This window comes from Hesperophylax consimilis, chromosome 30 (genome assembly GCF_061612785.1).
Source record: "Hesperophylax consimilis isolate HC1 chromosome 30, BYU_Hcon_1.0, whole genome shotgun sequence".
Taxonomy (NCBI): domain Eukaryota; kingdom Metazoa; phylum Arthropoda; class Insecta; order Trichoptera; family Limnephilidae; genus Hesperophylax; species Hesperophylax consimilis.
Genome location: NC_142865.1, coordinates 4734355 through 4749858, shown reverse-complemented (window position 1 = coordinate 4749858; position 15504 = coordinate 4734355). Strand labels below are relative to the sequence as shown.

Genomic DNA, 15504 nt, shown 5'->3' with positions numbered 1-15504 from the left:
AATTCAAGGCAATGCCGAGCTTGTCTCGTCATTGTGGCTGTGTGTGTCGTGGACTGCCACTGGCTGGATGTGCGCCACAGTACCTAAACAGTCGACTCGATATTTCGTAATCTATGGTTTAAGACATAGTAAAAATAATCTATGGGTTGTGAGAAGGCAGATTGATGGGAATAATTTGTAATTGCTATCGTGATTGCGATTAAGGAATTGACATAACAATTAATAACATTAAATGTCGTTTCTTTCCTTACAGGTAATGTTTTGTTACTGAATGCTTTTCTTTATGTAAATCTTGTGAGATTAACAAAATAAACCTCTTCTTTCCTTACAGAGAAACTCAATTGTGTTTTAATTGACTGTGTCGTTCAAATCACAAGGAAAATATCATTATATACTAATGTCGATATATATCGAATGTACCAATGATATCGATTATACCAATTATATCGAATATACCAATGATATCGCATGTACAAATGATATCGTATATAACAATGATATCGAATATACTAATGATATCGCATGTACCAATGATATCGCATGTACCAATGTTATCGAGTATACCAATGATATAAAATATACCAATGATATAGAATATACCAATGATATCGAATATACCAATGATATCGAATATACCAATGATATCAAATATACCAATGATAACGACATTTTTAATGTAACCAATTCAATGTTTAAAAGCCCGGCCAACTAGTATATCTATCTTCTCTTTTTTTATGTGAAACCGCACAACAGTCCCAAAGGCCCCCAAACCGTCTGGATCCAGTGAGACTATGGCATCCCTAATTTGGGTATAGTGTGAGGCTGAAGGAAGTGTGAAAGAGATGGGGAAAAGAAAGGTGGGGAAGAATCTGGCTATTCAGATTTGGTCACCAAACATGGCCAAAGCCATTTCAAGCAACTTTTCAATTCTGAATGGTGCTCATACACCAGGGCGATACTGAGAGTATCTTCCACTCCATCTATCTATTTATATAAAGAAGAGTGTGTGTGGCGGGCGGAGTGGATTTTATATGTATACAAATCAACAGTTTTTTTCCGAGTTGACCTTGAAAACAAGAAAAAGGTCACTTGTCTATGTGAGATTACTAAAAACTGTCCCATCCCATTTTTTCACTTCACAAAGCAGAATTTTGACAATTGTTGATGAAATTTTGCACACTCGACGTTCAAAATAAAAGAAAAATTGTACACAAAATTGTGCAAAGTGCAATCAAGAAATGTCAAAATGATAGGTTTTTTATGAAAAGAAAATTAGGTGAACATCACAAAGAGAGATGAAGTTCGGTAATATCTGGTTGTTCAGACCTGGTCACCAAACACGGCTACAGCCATTTCAAGCAACGTACGATATATTTAAATATTTTCTATGTAATTTGTAACCTGACCATGTTTTGTCTTTGTATCTTTGACTTCCGCAGTCACATAACGCCGCCATAGATATTATTATAGAGTTGTAAAGATGGGGCGATAGACTCTATTTCCTACGAGACGAGGCGAGATTTAAATTTAGAACGTGCGGCATTCCATTCCTGCACTTTGAATTTCAAATGTTCAAATATATTCGACGTTCTAATTTCAAAATTATTGAACAAGTTCGTAGAGCAGCCCCCCGGCAAGGCAAAGGTCTTGGGTTCAAGTTCCAGAAGCGACCTATCTTTTTTATGATTTTTCTGTTTTAAATTTTCGTTTTAGAATCGCTAATATTGTCTTCAATAATTAAAAAAAAAGTTTTTTCTTGAAAGAATTAAGATTGTATACGGACAAATCTATTTATATTGCTTATGTAAGGGCGCAACCAAATAATTCATGTTAATATTTTAAGGCCCCGTAGTAAGCGTTCAAATATGGTTTGAAAGGGAGATATGTAAATGCGAATGCTAGAGGGAGCGCGTTAATATTAAAAAAACGACTAGAATTAAGCGAAAATCGTGAAAATATTTGATAAAACATGACTTGTTTGAAATAGAGCAAAAATCTCTCGACAAATGTTTTACTTGCATTTAAAGATACACTGTGAATTTTTTCATGCCTATAACATATTAAAAACCAAAAACTTTGCGATTTTTTTTCTATCCAGGGAATTTCATAAAATTAACGTTTCGGCATAACGTATTATAATAATAATATCTTTATTTCAGAAATTTGCATATTTGCTATAAACATGTAACTTTGTCTAATTTTTTTTTATTAACTCCACACAGGAGGCCCTGAAGAAAATAATTTCCCTCAGGGCCTATGGAATCTTTGGGGATGCTGTGTGGAGGGTCTTTTTGTGGAGAGGAAGGAGTGAACATGGGTCTTGAAGAGTCCCATGTTGTAGGAGGGAGGAAACACAGAGGCCGGCAGTTCGTTCCACAGCCGAGCTGTTGAACTTAAGAACGAATCGTAGAAGCGACCCGTTCTCATGTGACAAATGTCAACCGTGTACGAATGTTGGGCGCGCGTTTATCCCGACTACGCACCGGTGCCGAAGGGATCAATGACGCTAGTTCCTCAGAGCATCTTCCATTGTAATACCGATAGAACAAGGACAGCATACCTACCTGACGCCTGTGCTCTAAAGATTGCAGTCCGTTTGTTAAGATTGGGGAATCTATCAAACGGACCGCCCGTTTTTGCACAGAGTCAAGGGTTTTTTTCAGGTATTTAGGGGCTCCGGACCAGAGATGGCTGCCAAATTCGACAGTAGGGCGCACTTGCGATTTGTACAGGGTCAGCAGTTGTATACTATCTGCAGTATCTGCGGGCCCTGTACAGTACGCCCAGCTTCTGAGAGGCCAACTTTACTCTGGCTTCGATGGAGCCCCCGTACCTGAGCTGGTCACTTATAGTTACACCAAGCATATCAATGGAAGGCCTGTTCGGAAGATTGCTTCAGTTGAAGGAGACTAGATTATCATTTGGATCCCTTTTAGACGTAATCAGACAGGATTGGGTCTTTGAAATATTAAATTCGACGAGATTATTTTTACCCCAGAATGAAATACTCTCGAGATAACCGTCCATTCTCTGCTTCAAAGCCCTCCGAGCCGTTGGAGTTCGTGTGCCCTTTGGGGGCTTGTCAAACAAAAAGCTATCATGATCTGTACTGTCATCCGCGTAACAATGAATCGGTGCACATGTCAAAAGGTCATTGATGTGCAACAAAAACAAAGTCGGAGACAGAACCGATCCCTGTGGGACGCCAGCATTTATGGAGTGTGAGGAAGAGGTGAAACCGTCAGCAACCGCCTGAATCGACCTATCCCTTAAAAAGTCAGCAATCCACGTACACAGGGATGCGGGAAGTCCGTAAGAAGGCAATTTGTTGACAAGTCCTCGGTGCCAGACCCGGTCAAAGGCCTTGGATATGTCTAGTGCGACCGTTTGGGTCTCACCGTGACGTTCCAGGCACCGCCCCCAAACATGCGTCACATACGCGAGAAGATCACCGCATGAGCTGTATAGAAAATGATAGATATGTATAGAATACATAACAATTAGACAAAGTTGAGGATTCTCATAACCTGCCTCACTAGGCTACTAAGGCTAGCGGCTAGTCTGTGTTAAGGCAGTCATTTAAATAGTTAGTTTAAATACTTGCAAATATACCTACAATTCTTTTAAATATACCTTTAACACAGCCCATTGACTTACTCAAATCAAGTACAGATTCACTTGAACGTGTCATATATTATTATTATTCTGGAACGTCCCCGAATTTTTTTTATCAATATTATCATCACTTAAATATAATATCAACAATAATATCCTGCAATTGTTGTGTATTATTTTCGATGAATCAATAGCCGTTATCATCGAATACAATGAAATGATTTCAATTAATGAAAGATACAATAAAGTATTACATTAAAAAAGTTCATAATAAAACAAAATACAATAATATAATTATTCTCACACAATGACGAGAGGTCTTACAATCAACAATTAATAAAAAACAAACAAAGACGCAAAATTAATTTGATTTTAAACAAACTTTTCAAGAACACTTTCGAATGAGCTGTAAAAAGAAAAGATGATAGTAGTCCATAAAAGAGTGCTGACACCAACCCTGATATTTAGCAGACAGGCGCGGAGCTGGCAGAGGAAATAGGAAAGCATTGATCGAGCAAATATTTTTTAGTTTTTGGCAATTTATACTAATTTTGGGGTTTTCCAATAAGAGGTGTTATTTTGATATTCAAAGAAACTTTTCCCGTAAAAGATCAATGGTTTCATTGCTTGTGTGACACGTAGTGCCGTCTTGTTGAAAGTAAACGTTGCCCAGATCAATACCATCCAATTCCGGCCATAAAAAAATCATTAATCATCTCTCGATAGCGCAATCCATTCACCGTAACTGTTGCTCTAGCCTCATTTTTGAAAAAGTAAGGTCCAATGACTCCGCTGGACCATAAACCGTACCAAACAGTCACACGTTGAGGATAGAGAGGCTTTTCAACAATAACTCTTGGGTTTTCCGAGCCACAGATGCGACAATTTTGCTTGTTGACGAAGCCACCGAGGTGGAAATGGGCCTCATCACTCAAGATGATTTGCATTTGATTCACTCAAGTGAATTTTAATAATTTCAATGCGTTGTTGAAGCGTGTATCGTTCCATTTTTATTAATGGCATAGTTTCTACTTGTCAAATGTCAATAAATGACAGCTTCAAAAGTAACATCTACCAAAATAGCGGGCTGTTCAAAATAACACCTCTTATATCAACCCTGTATTTGGCAACTCCGAAACTATCCCAGAAACAATTGCAGTGGATTTTAATCCTTCAGGCCTAGGAAAGACATTACTAGGTCATCAACATCATATTCCATTATAGCCTCTGATGGACAGATCTGACCGGGGTGTCAATACATCATAAAATTATTTTTATCTTTTTTTCTATAATGCGTAGATATGTGATATGTTCGTCATTGGAAAGATAAATAATTATTCTTCACAATTTTTATCAAATATTTATACATTTTTACATGGATATTTTTTTTATTAATTGTCAAAGTGCATGATTACGAATTTCGGAATTTTTTCATTGACAGTTAAAATATTATTTATATTTTTTATTGTATAAACGGTATAAAAAGTGAAGCTACAGTTTTATTACTTATTACCTACACAAAAGGAATATATTTTATAAATTTAGAATTCTTTCAAAATTACGGACGTTCCGAGTCAAAATGTCCTGGTGAGTTTTTTTGTTAAAATTTTCATTTTTGATATTAAAAAAATATTTTTTAGAAAGATCATGTTTTTTTCAAATACAAATATTTCAAAGATAATTTAATCTACTTTCTAAAATAGTATTTCTTTTAACGACAACTTCAAAAATAAGTAATATTGAGCACATTTTAGATACCTCGGGAGTATTCCGAAATTCAAAGAAAATTCACCATGTCTTTGGGACTTGTTGGTAAAATTATTTAAAAACCTGAAGGGTTAATAGTAATAATAATAGTAATGATAATATTTGGATGATTTGTATAGCGCCGTAAATTATTGTAACGTGAGTTGTGTTAAAATAAAAACTAAATTAAAGATATCCGAATTCTAATTTTTGCACACCTAGAGTAATCACAACCTTGGATTCTGCGGATTGGAGAACCAAAAAATCATTCAGCCAGCAACCCATTTAAATTGGCGATAATCACAATCCTCCAAAATGGTTTTACATACATACGCCTCAGGTATCTCATTTGTACAGCGTCCAGTCTACTTTCATTCTTCCTATGGGGTAGATACAAGCACTCTATTGTGGACTGCTAGTTTCGCTTCTTTGGACAGTTTTTTGCTAGCACCAACCGCGTTCATTCCTTCATTAATGGATTTACCTGCATTTACCTTTCTTTCAACATCTCTGTCAGCCTTCCCATCTCACGGTGCGTTATTCAGATTGAAAAATTGGCAGCCAAATGAAATAATATCGTTGACACAGGTGCGCATGAATTATACGGCGGTCTATCCTCCCAATTAACAACTCACAGCATGAATGTAATGAGAAGATCATCAAACCTAATTTTTAAATCGAACATATACAGAGTGTCCTGAAACTTGTGTCGCAAACGGGAAACTGATTAATCCACATTACATTTAGAGTGGATTTTGTGGGTTCCGTGATAAATCAACAAAATGATAATTCAACATATCTTTAAAAAGTGATATTGTCATTAAAATGGTAGCAGGGACGCCCGAGGAAGACAAAAAATGTCCAAAGAAGCGAAGCTAGAAGCCCACAATGGAGTGCTGGTACCTACCCTGATGTATGAAAGTGAGGCATGTAACTGGCAGAGAAAGGATGAAAGTAGACTGAATGCTGTAGAAATGTGATCCCTGAGGCGTATGTGTGTAAAACCATGTATGATCGTATGAGAAATGTGGAGATCCGCAAAGAACGCAAGGCTGATGTAAGCGTAATGAGTAAGATCAAGAAAGGGACGCTTAGATGGTTTGGGCATGTAGAGCGAATGAGCGAAGAAAGGAGTGTAAGGAGAATATATGATGCAAATGTGAATGGTAGCAGAAGTCGGGGACGCCCGAGGAAGAAATAACAAGATCTAGTGAATCAGATACTCGACTCGATGTCAAGAGTATGTATGAAACGATCAATGTGAATGAGGCAAGAAGTGTGTGCCAAGACCGAGTTGTTTGGTGGTCCGTCCTCTCTGCCTACCCATGCGGGTAATCGACGTGATGGTTAGTTAGTTAAGTTTTAAAACTCACCTATAAACCTAACCTAACCTAACCACACGGAGAAAACTAACTGCCAATGAAATGAAAAAATATTACTAATTTACTAAGAATCTCTTCAAATTATTCGTTATCATTATATTATTGACGAATGAATTGATAGGTTTCTTTATAATCTATTAATAAAATACATACCAATGAATTGTCATGATGTCGGAATAAGTGTTTATAAATTATCGTCATTATATATAATTAAAACAAACACAGGTGCATAAACACGTGTTCCGATATTATTACGAATTTACTAAAATTTTACCAGGAATCGACCTGCAGTCCCGTTTTAAACCGAATTACCAATAATTTGAAGAGAGTTAAGATCTCACCTAATTTTTGTTTCATCACTTTTCATGACTTTATATCACTTTATAAAGGTGTGTTGAATTGTCATTTTGATGAGTTATTCTGTTACCGATTTGTTTGTACAACTTTTTTTGATTTTTTTAGCTTCCGTTTTCGGTCAAATTAGTCAAAATAAAAAAAAATACAAATGTTTAGGTGGACAAAAAAGTTTTTTTTTTTGGATCTCTTAGTGATGTAGATTCATCGGTTTGTACTACGAATTTCCGGACACCGTGTGAGAATAATATAATATGTAATTATAATTTGGTTTGTGTTCTATATCATCGAAGTCATGCTGGTATTTGAAATTGAATTTCTGAAGGTCAAAGTCTTCATTTACCGGTGTTGATAGGGCGTAAATTTAGGTACCCTTGGTGGCGAAATTAAAAAGGAAATGATAAAAAATAAATCTATTTTGAAAAAAAATACCGAATTGAAACTTATTATAACGTAGTTAAGGCGAAATTTAATGCTAAATCTCTATTTTGATCAATCTTTATAACGAATTGGTGTACATTATGATTACCAAAAAATATGCTTTAGATAAATTGAAGATTTTCCTATCGTTTCGCTTGAGTAGAATACAAATAAAAAAATAAATTACGCAATAAAAAATATAAATGTAAACAACTAAAAATTTTTTTTTCAATAGAAATGTATGAACGCCTAAAGGAAACAACTTTTAAAAATACACTATTATATCTAAGATTATCTGCGACAGTTTTACTTGATTAACTTTTTTGCTTTCTTATAAAATTATTTACAAAATAAATAAAAACCAGTTTTGTGCTTTGAAATCGAACGTTTCTAGAATCCGTTTGTCAAGCAATTTGAATGCCTATTACCTACAATATAAGGTATACTAAGTATATACACATTTTTGGCTTGTAGCCTCCTCTTAAAGTAAGTTTGTTAACATAATATAATAATAAATATAGTCAAATTAATATAAAGATAAAAATGGGCACATGAAAAAAGTATATTGAGCTTATTTTTATGTAGGTTTGTAAGTAATGTAAGCATTCATTGTCCCTTAACCCAGTGGGCGTTCTTTACTACAACAACACTGCCTGCCCTTACCGGGAGAGTTCATTCATGGTTATTTCTTATATGGGACTATTTTCCCATGGGCCACGGCCGCGGTATGGCGGCACTCGCAGCATCCCGGCTGCGGGCAAAACCGGTTTGTAGATCTCACCATGCGGGCCATTATATGCTATAAGGTATAATGCGCCATCACTGCGGTCAGGCTGTATTATGTGTGGTTATATCGGTTATGTATATGCACTGCAGTGAGCGTTGATAAAAAATGCAGCAGATTGGATATTGCAGTACAAAAAATAATAATAAAATACTTTGTATTATGTGATTTATGGTAATAAGTTGAGTACTTAAGCAATAGATGGCGCTAGTCATAAAGCTTACTCCGGATTCCGACAGTTGACAGATGTAACAATTATGTAAAGATTTACAAAATTCAGTAAAATTGAAAAAATACTTTCATCAATTTTATTTGATTTTTTGTCGCAAGTAATTTAAGCTATTTTTTTATCAAAATTTGATCGCTTCGAAATTTTATAGATGGTTTAATTGATGCGAAGCTTAAGGTCAAACGAGACGTACGTTATAATCTACGTGTTCGTAGAAGCCGTTAATTTAATTACTATATTAATCATAACTTTTTGCAAGTTATGCCTTAATATATTTAGACGAATTGTTTGTTTGCGCCTGTACATACGCAATATAAATAAATAGTTTTATCCGTATACAAACTCAATTCTTTCAAGAGAGATACATTATTGTATTTGTATGCCTTTCTTGAAAGAATTGTGTTTTTATACGAACAAAACTATTTATTCATATTCATATTGCTGGTTTCTTAATATTTTAAAGCCCATAGAATAATTAAATGAACGCATAGATTATAACGTATGTTTATCCTTAATTTATGATCGTAAGCGTTGCTTCTGTTCGATATTTCTGAAGGTGTTTGCCGAGAATGTCTGCAATTATATATAAATAGAGTCTAAATTCCTTCCAATATCAATATTGTTCCCGTACGAGAAGTATGAAGACGGTGTGGCGGTTGTCAATGTCGCCCGAATCCTTTCGACCGCGAACGAACTGAACAAAAGCGCAAATGCTCCACGAGTTTTCAACATTAATAAGTCAATTCACACGATTACTGATTATGCTAAAACACTACTTAACGAAGTAATGTTTTACCATTGATTTCCCTATAATTTCCAGTACGACTTGTACAATGTCTAAGCAAGCATGTCGGCATTTTGAAGTTATCGCCGGAGACCTGAGCCCGGATAGCCCTTCTAACCGACAGACGCACAAGATATCTCACATCGGACAATGATCCCATATGCGTGGCCCATACTCCGAACGCCAAATTTGTTACTCTATCTACAGGGTTGTTTTCCAATAAGAGGTGTTATTTTGAATAGCCCGCTATTTCGGTAGATGTTACTTTTGAAGCTGTCATTTTTTGACATTTGACAAGTAGAAACTACGCTATTAATAAAAATGGAACGATACAAGCTTCAACAACGCATTGAAATTATTAAAATTCACTTGAGTGAATCAAATGCAAATCATCTTGAGTGATGAGGCCCATTTCTACCTCGGTGGCTTCGTCAACAAGCAAAATTGTCGCATCTGGGGCTCGGAAAACCCAAGAGTTATTGTTGAAAAGCCTCTCTATCCTCAACGTGTGACTGTTTGGTGCGGTTTATGGTCCGGCGGAGTCATTGGACCTTGCTTTTTCGAAAATGAGGCTGGGGCAACAGTTACGGTGAATGGATTGCGCTATCGAGAGATGATTAATGATTTTTTATGGCCGGAATTGGATGGTATTGATCTGGACAACGTTTACTTTCAACAAGACGGCGCTACGTGCCATACAAGCAACGAAAACGTTGATCTTTTACAATTGAATATCAAAATAACACCTCTTATTGGAAAACCCTGTATATTCCTCATTGGTTATACTACGCAAAACTAAGGGGTTTTTTTTTCTTATGTTTTGTCGTGTTGATCTTGACGGTATATGATTTTTTAGTTTTACGAAGGTCAAGATGTAGTGACGGGCCAATCTATTGTACTTTATATCGATGGCTGTCTTAGAGTCAATAGTGTTCTATGCTACATTTCTCTTCGTAGATACGATCATACTTTATATTGGAAAGCGATCTACACAAAGGTGACATATTAGCATTTAATAATATTTCTATCTGACGTGTACCCGGCGTTACTGGGGGTTATCCTTAAGAGATAGACATATACCATACCAGACTTTTTTGTAGGCCTTTTTAAGATATATAATTCCGTGGTACATTATTTTGATGTATCTCGTAAGGTTTAGCCAGCGTTAACAATGTAGTGCCCGAATATATATTTTTACGACTTGATTATAAAACATCGACTTTTATCTACTTTCTATAAATATAATATGCATGTATTATATATGTAAACCTTCCGAAAGAAAAACTCTAAATGATAGTGAAAAGCTTATCAAAATCCGTTGCGTTGTTTAGAATAACTAAGCGCACAAACAGACACACGAGGATAGCGACTTTATTTTATACTATTTATACTAGCTGACAACGCCCCGGCGTTGCTAGGGGTTATCCTTAGAAGATAGAAATATATCACATAGGACTTATCTGTAGGCCTGTTCAAGATATACAATTCCGTTGCACATTATTTTGATGTATCTCATAAGGTTTTTCCAGCGTTAGTCGTAAAAATATATTTTATTATTTCATTACAAAAAATTTATGTTATTCTACTTTTTATAAATATAATTTACTTTTATTATACATATAAACCTTTCGTAAGAAATTCTCTAAATGATAGAGAAAACTTGATCAAAATCCGTTGCGCACAAACAGACAGATACGGATGACGACTTTATTTAGAAATTAGAGATGTGATAGGAACTCTCTTTGTTAAAAACACTTTATCGAAAATTTCTACACAAACTACCTTGTCGCTAAGCGGAATTTTTAATAAAAACTAGATAGGTACTATGTCGTGGTGAAATTGTATAAACTTTGAACGTCTTTTAACCTGTTCGTTAGTGTGTTTGTAGGTTAAATAATAATGCATAGTTTATTGTGACTGATCTTTGTATTGGACGGAATAGAAAATTGAATGCACTTGTAATATTTTATTCATGTGCACAGGTATTTTTTTGCAATTGTACCTACTGATAAAGCAGGCGATACTTCCGCTAGAACACGATTCAATCACATATACATAATATCGATTTTTTCTTCGATTTTCTTCTGATCTGCACGTACTTCTTTTTAGACCATGTTTGCATAAATCGTCGAACCTACAAATTGTGAAGCTGATAAAAGCGCATTTGAAAGTTTGCAGAATTAAAAAAAAAAAATGTTACATCCCCATTTTTTATTGCACAAGTTTTTTTATAATCTTTATTACCTATATAAATAAAAATGTAAACGTTCTTTTGTTAAAAAATCTTAATTGCTTGGAGGTTAGGGCTAGAAAGAGGCTATTATTCATAAGATGAACTTGAAGTAAAATTGAATCTTTCTTTAGAAAAACGTAGGAAGGACTGTGGTCTCATCTGGATTTTCAAAATGATTAACAGTATGATTGAATCATCTACTTTGTTGCAACTCATCCCTTTCAATATCCCTTCACGTAGACTCAGATATAATGATTTGCTTTTCATCAATCAACACTCCACTAATTATGGATACCTTTCACCAATTCCCAAAATGGCCAGACTTGTCAACTCAAGCCAGGACCTTGCATTTGTTGGTGTAAGCCTAAATGATTTTTGTCAGTCATTACGCAAGTAATATTTTGTATTGATATGGCTGAAGTCGTGAACTTCATCAATACCTTGTTCCTGTTTTGACTTGACATTATCTCTATTTTTTTGTGCTTTATTTTTGTCATAGCATCTTTTATTGTAACATTTCTGTTGGGAAGCACAAGGGGGAAAGTCGGGGACTTTAACATCTGTGAAAAATTCAGCTTCCGGGGAATTAGTTCCGACACAAAACCTTCATTGATTGGGCTACTAGGAGTCTCCATCTTCTATCTCTGTTGAACGTCACAGCGGTGCTGCCAAGGTCTGTCATCTGTGTGAGGGTATTGTGTCAGCGCTTTATTAGCAGCAGACGCATACCTGGACGGATGACGAACCTCGTGCTGGCACTGTTAATAATAATAATTGGATGACTTGTATAGCGCCGTTTTTGTGCAAAAACACCTCAAGGGCGCTGTACAAACTTATAATACATTTCTAAAGTGATCTATGTTATTACTTAACTATTTATGGAGAAAATATACAGTACAATACTTACCTGGTAGTTCACTTGAGATTAACACTTAATTAACATTATCTAATTGTTTATTGGCGAAATTTAGATACAGGATTTAGGACTTAATTGAAAAATTGAATATAACTGGACTTTCTCTTAGGATTGGTATATTTAATTTAAGGGTACGACAGCTTAAAAAGGTAAGTTTTTAGTTTAGACCTGAATTATGTTGGACTTGTTATGGATCTTAGTTCCGGAGCGAGTTTATTCCAAGCCTTCGGTCCAGATACTCCGAAAGCGCGATCACCAAACTTAGTATTTGGCTTGCGCATAGGTTCTATCAGTCTGCTTACAGCTGCTGATGTTGCTGATCTAAGCGTTGACTGCCTCAGACCAGTGTTTTCCGGGAAGCATAGTTCAGAGATGTAGGGTGGGACTATTTCATTGATGGATTTAAACACCATCCAGCACAGTTTGTACTGGATTCTTGAAGGAACTTGAGCCAGTGAAGGTTACGAAGGTGTTCTGAAATGTGTGAATATTTAGAAACCCCGGTTATGAGCCGTGCTGCTGCATTAAACACTGATTGAAGTTTGTCGATTTCATATATTGGAAGGCTGGCATAAATGCCGTTGTAGTAATCGAGACGTGACACTACGTAAGAGTTGATAAGTAGTTTTGTTGCTTCTGAAGGAAGGTTTCTTCGGACAGACTTGAGTTGTCTTAAGTGAAAAAAACCGGTGCTTACAGTCCTATTTATTTGTCTTTTAAACGAAAAGTCTGAATCTAAATTGACACCGAGAAGTTTGACTGTTCCGGAAATAGTAATAGGTGAATTGTCTATGAAATGTTGACGTTTGTTTGTGGCTACCCAGAGAAACTCAGTCTTAGATGGATTGAGCTTCAGCTTGTTTGAAGACATCCAACGAGTTATTGCTTCTAGACATTCAGTTATACGGATTTTGAGACTATTGATTTCATTTGGAGTGCAGTAAAAATAAACTTGCTGATCGTCAGCGTAGCAGTGAGACAAGAGATCAAATGACTCGATTATTTTGGCGACATCATTTGTAAAAAGGATGAAGAGAAGTGGACCCAAAACGGATCCCTGGGGTACCCCTGAAGAAAGTGTTGCGAAGTTGGACAATTTATTTCCAACCCTCACGGCTTGTAAGCGATTGGATAAATAGGATACCAGCCAATTTTTTTATGTCGGAATTCAAACCAAATGTTTCCTCTAATCTCCTAATGAGGAATTCATGATCAATCGTGTCAATCGTGTTAGTGGACGCGGTGGACTCTCTCGCTGCAGCAGCTGGTCCAGTTTCTTCACAACCTAAGATTCTTGCTGCAGAGTCTCCATCTTCTATCTTCATGTCACCTGTTCCTGTACTTCATTTTAATAAACTTAACTTTATTTTTGTAATATTAATATGTTTTTTAATACCTGCATCCACTGTAAAGCGCCCCTGAGGTGATATCTCACAAAAGCGGCGCTATACAAATTGTCCAATATTATTATAATTATATTAAATAGTGTTGTGGCGGCGGGCGGCGTGGTTTTAATTTGTATTCAAATCTGCAGTTTCATTCCGAGATTGATGAAATTTTGCACACTTGACCTTCAAAACAGGAGGAAGGTCACAGTCTACATAAGATCTCTCTTCCGATCCCTAATTTAAAAAATATTAATGTATTTACAGTGGTTAAAAAATTGAATTTTGAGTTCATTCATGGCATCGCATTGCTTGACATGTATCTCATATAATTCTCAATGTTTTCCACCATTGAAAAAATGCTTTCACGTCTTGTGGCATTGACAAATGTTTAAATACAAACATAAACGTAAATTTCATAATCTTGATCTATAACGACAATCATTCTGTCTGAACATGAAGACAGATTCACATCTCAACAGAACACACGTCCTGTAATTATGTACCATGTCACATCTTTACAATAAAACATTCTTATGGTGGTATTGCGTCATAATTCGTGTGACAATAATGATTGTGTGACTTTCTCAAATGTGACAGTAGACAGTACCTACCTAACTACCAAATATGTAAGTTTGAGATGCGGGACACGAGCAAGCCAAATTATTAATACAATTCTTTATAAATAATAATAATATTTGAATTATTTGTATAGCGCCGTTTTTGTGCAAAATCATCTCAAGGATGGTGTACAAATATATGATACATTTCTACGATTATCTAACTATAGACTAGTCAAAGTATTATCAATTTATGTGTAACAGATTGCATCCACCGGTTCGTCGATCACCAATACAAAGCTATATGTACAATGCATTTGATTGATGAACGTGATGCTAGAATGTACATATGTTGTTATTATTTATTTATATTTTATACAGGCAAATAATATACAGTACCATACTTACCTGGTAGGTCACTTGAGATTAACACTGTTTATTGTTTATTAGAGAAATCTTGATACGGTTCGAACGCACAGGACTAAATTAGAAAGTTGGACTTTCCGGTATTTATTTTATTAATATATATTTATATTCTTTAATGAGCGTGTTTAGGACAACTGCTACAGTACAAGGGTTTTTTTTAATTTTTTTAATTTATTTATTTAACGCCCAGAGGGATTTTACATGGTTGGTAGTATAATTTTAATTTGACAGATACTTTGAAACATAAAAAATAAGAATAAAATTACATTTGATAAAAGCTATGCAACAAGTCATACAAACACAAGAAACAAAAACAGAAAATTACAGCTATTTATAGGTTTACATGATGTGTTTAGGAGTATTGTTGAAATAAATGTTTTAAATGATCCACAAAACTTGCCAAGTTGGTATTGAATATGTCAACATCACCCAAGTAATGATTTCCCATGGTGTGAAGTCGTTGTATCGGAGAGTGGGCAATGTAGTTACGCTTATGTGTGCTGCTGTAGAATATTGTATTTTGTCGTGTTGTTACTGTGGGTGTATGTATGTTTATAAGTTGCAGGAGTTCACAACAGTCGAATTTAGAGTTAATTATTTTGAATAAGAACGTTAAATCGTTTATTTTACGTCTATCTTCTAATGTATGTAATTTTAGAGTATTTAATAA

The 15504-nt window shown here is 35.3% G+C and overlaps 1 protein-coding gene across 1 annotated transcript in view; it reads right to left on the bottom strand.

Moving 5' to 3' along the window:
• Positions 1–15504, bottom strand: part of LOC149409539 (protein amalgam-like) — a 301223-nt gene that overhangs the window by 24691 nt on the left and 261028 nt on the right. The gene's annotated exons all lie outside the window — the stretch shown is intronic.